Raw genomic sequence first — 4,437 nt, 5'->3', positions numbered from 1 at the left:
TTTCTGAGTGTATATTTTGTTCTATGCCCTTATTTGATCTGAATCTGTTCTATAAATTGTACAACTGTGTCACAAGTTTCTGTACAGCCGTGCTCTTGAGTTTAAGGAATATTTTTCACTTTAATCTCATCTTTCTGTAAAGTTTGAATAAGGTAGAACTTCATAGCTAAAGCAGGAGGTCGTTTTTAACAGAAATGTTCTCCTTTGGCATTTCAAGCTTTTTGAGAAAGACTTGAAATCCTATTATGACCTAACACTAAACTCAATAAATGCTCTCCTTTTGCTACTGCAGTAGTAATGATGCAAATCTTGCTGATTACTTTTAGTTTTTACATTCATTCTTGACAACAATGTCAATAAAGTTACAAGGTTCAGCCTTTTCAAGCATATGAACCACCATTTGCATAGAGGGCCTTGTAGATGGAATCTTAGTCGTGCAGCAAAGTGCGATCCTTACAACTTTGACTGCGTTCTCCACCTGAGCCTATGATATGCTGGGATCTACCATCTCTTTCAGATTACCTTTTAGATATCTCATTCTGCTTTCCTGTTGCTTTCCTGGCAGGTGTCTTAGAAAATGGGCTTCTTTTCTGTTGGTACTTCCATTAGAACAACTCCAAAGCTGTAAAGAATAATGTTTGAACCATCCGTGAGAAGTAAATAATATTGTGTGCTTTAGAACTCAATAACTGCTCTCCTTTTGCTACTGCAGTAGTAATGATTCAAATCTTGCTGATTACTTTTAGTTTTCACATTCTTTCTTGACAACAATGTCAATAAAGTTACAAGGTTCAACCTCTTCAAGCATATGAACCACCTCTTCAAGCATAGTAATCTCAATGGAAAAAACAATAATTAATAACACTCAAAGGAGTGACAATTAATGTCGATGAGTTGATTATGAAAGTTCAGCTAGTAGCAAGACTGAGCTAATGATAAGTAATGTATAAAGCCGGCTGGTTAACAACAAAGGTACAGAACAAGACACAGATCAAAATGCTGCTATTGGTAATGAGGATCAATTGTTCCTACATAAGAGGTTTTTATAATGAAAACCTTCTACGTGAGGCTATATACAAATCCATTTTTCACGAGGAGCTAACTAAAACTATTTCAATGGGCATTGAATACCAAGCATAATTCTCTAGACCACTCTTGTATCATGGTAAACTTACATTCCCCACATTTTATCATATCATAACCTGTTAATGTATGCAACGACCAAGTCCAATACTTTACCACCGTCATATAGAGGAGGCTCTTGCTGAGATAACAAGAACAGACCAAACGTGATCAATTTTAAATGAAAGGCTCAAATAAATGGACAGATACCAGTTCTCAGAAGGATGAAATGTTAATGCACAGAGCTATCAACAACCTTGGTCGTACCACTACTTTTTGGTGGTTCAATAACACGAAGTGGAGATACATTCTCTCCCAAAATACCCCTAACAGGTCGTACCATGGGGGGACTGGATACCTCCAGATCATTTGGTCGGTCAGGTGACCTACCTCCAATTTTTGAATCTCCATCAGATAAGATTACTATTGCCTTTTTCCATTGTTTATGGATTACATCGTATTTAAACTAACACCATGCATTATTTAAATTTCAGAGAACTGCCTCTTCAAGTAGCTTAGGGTCCATCAGTGAGAATGTCGTGGAAACTAAATTGGAACCTTCTGGAAGTTTAATTGATTTTGATGCAGAACCTGAACCCATTGCTTCTGCAGTTCCGCAGCCACCACAAAGTTCTGCTCCACCATCGGTAACACATCAAGAATGCCTATATTCATACATCAGAAATCCAAAAATGTTTCTAAGACACCTGCCAAAAACAATTAGCATTCAAAGAGGTGAAATTTTCATACAGTGTGGGATAAATTAGCCTTCCTAATTCTAAGAGCATGAGAATGTTGCTCTCACCTGCATTGTTGTACATTATATAAAAGTTCTGCACACTTTACAATTTTCCAAGAGAATGAAATAAAAATTTCATACCATAAAACAAAAATGGTATTCATTCCATTATATAAAACTATTTATGTACATAGTTTGGAACATATACAATTCCTTCAAAAGTTGGAACTAAAAGTCAATACATGGGATTGTTGGTCCATAATTGAAATGCCAATTGTTTTCTAAAATATGTCATGTTTTCTTAACATAATGTAGCTACATCTAAACCAGAAGCTTCATATTCGAAATACTTAATTGTAAATACACCACAATCACTATTGTTGCGTTGCAGTGGAATGGAGTCGACAATGACTAGTGGCCAAGGTTCCTTGTGTGTTGATGATCCGCCTCTCTTAACAAAGAATCCAGTAGTATCGAGCAAATTTGGCACCATCTCTCGAATTGGCATTAATATGCTTCTCATATCTTCGGCACTCGTAAGCGACGGAAGCGAATCCCATACCTTAACTTGACAACGTACCAAGTCCAAGCATAATAGAATCCAATGATTGCCATGGATATTGAATGGAGAGTAAATGTAATCAACATTCACCCAAGGATCTTGAAAATCTTGTTTTGATCCGACAACATAGTCAACCAACCGATACTCCTCCATCCAGTGAAATGGTCGATTCTCTTTAATACATTCTTGGTATTCAGGCCACTTCGCAACTAATAGTCTCTGGAAGGAAAAAAAACACACATGCATGTATATCAAATACAATAAGACAATAAGACAAATATGAAAAGCAAATTCAGTACATAAAGTATGGTTGCGAATACAAACCATGAAGAGTGTGTCTACAGTTGTGAAGTTTTGAGCAAAAGGTATCATGGCTGTCTTAATGTTGAAGCGAATGAGAAGAAAGAGTGCATCCAAATGCTAATAGAAACAAAAGAAAACATTTAATTCGGTTAATCAAACCAACTTCTTGAAGGTACTATTTTTAGTTTACAAACATGGTTTTACTAAGTGCTCTAAAACTGTAAATAAGAAATAATAAGAAAAGTCCTTACCTCATCCGCCAACCACCGACGACACATGAACAAGTCTCTGAAAAATTCCTTCGATTTTTTCCCGTGAAAAGTTTCACGCACCTCATCTTTCGTACGCTTGTCTGTGATCCAAGCTCTAAGTCGATCTAAATGGGCGTCATGTATTTTGTGCATAGCATCATAGACGGATGGTTGAGACTGAGAGGTGGTGGTGGTTGATTTTGTAGACCGTTTAACTAAAGCTGTGAAAGGGGTTGACAAGTATACACTTGCACGCTTGCTACGTGCGGGCCGGACGTGTGGTCGTTTAGTGGATAATGGTTCTATTTTACTCCAATTTCCTCGTTGAAATCGTCAACGACATCTATTGGCTCTTCCAAATCAATATGAACCTTCTTATCCAACTCGTCCATTGTGTCATCCTCCGTGCAGTTTGCTTCGACATCCTATGGAAGGTCAAAATGCATTACTAAGGATAAAGCATTAGTAAGGATGATTTTCACCCCACTACACAACTTTGATTCCTAACCTTTTTTTGAAGTTCAACGTGTTTCACCCCATCACTTGTGTCATCCTCCTTTGGCATCCTTAACCAAGAAGGTGTACCGGGTGTGTCAACATCTTCGGTCTGGGCATCATGACCTTCAACGCCCGTGCAGTCTCCTTCACCCTTTGGAAATGTCAAAATGTATTGGTAAGGAACACTTTGAAAATGTTAAACAAACTTTGATTCCTAACCTTTTTTTGAACTTCAAGGTGTTTCAATATAGTCGACAGCATTGATTTTAGGCTTCCACGTTCATTCTCGAGAACCGCTACTCGATATTTGAGTTTTCGAACAACTTCTTTCATCTTAGACTTCCACTTCTTCTTTTTCTTACTCTTTTTGCAGTCATTGTCATCATTACTAGCTTCTCCTGGTCGTTTTGAATCACCATTCTTCTTAGAAATGGTGTTATATGGATGAGATTTCTCAACAAGTTCCCCTGAAGACATTCTTAGATCCTCCTCTTCAGGCATCATCTCAATTACCACAGTAATTATGAACTACAAAGTGGAAATGTAGTTAGTTAGTCAAAACATAAAGGAACAAAGTCATGCATTTGGTAAATTACTGTTTGTTGATACTTACCATTGGCGAGTCAAACACCTGGCTCGTAGGACATGAGACTTTGCAATAGTTCGCACACCCACCTCACATTCGTGGTATTGCATCGTTGCTTACTTTATGTACACCACATTCAGTGATGGTTGGTATAGACTCATATGCCCAAACCTATTGCATGTTCGACAAAACAAGTTTAGCAAGTGTCCCAAGATATATGTATATATAAATATGTGCATAGGAAGTAAAGTAGCATACCTGTAACGCCTGCGAAAATCCCATGACAGTATATTTTGTCTTAGTTGATTTATTCTTTCCCTTGGCATGTTGCATGTCCAAGGCTCTAAGGCAAAAAGTGTACGTCCAAAAACCAACC

Source organism: Cucumis sativus, chromosome 6 (assembly GCF_000004075.3).
Source record: "Cucumis sativus cultivar 9930 chromosome 6, Cucumber_9930_V3, whole genome shotgun sequence".
Lineage (NCBI taxonomy): Eukaryota > Viridiplantae > Streptophyta > Magnoliopsida > Cucurbitales > Cucurbitaceae > Cucumis > Cucumis sativus.
The sequence above is the reverse complement of the archived record's forward strand: the minus strand, read 5'-3'. Positions refer to the sequence as shown.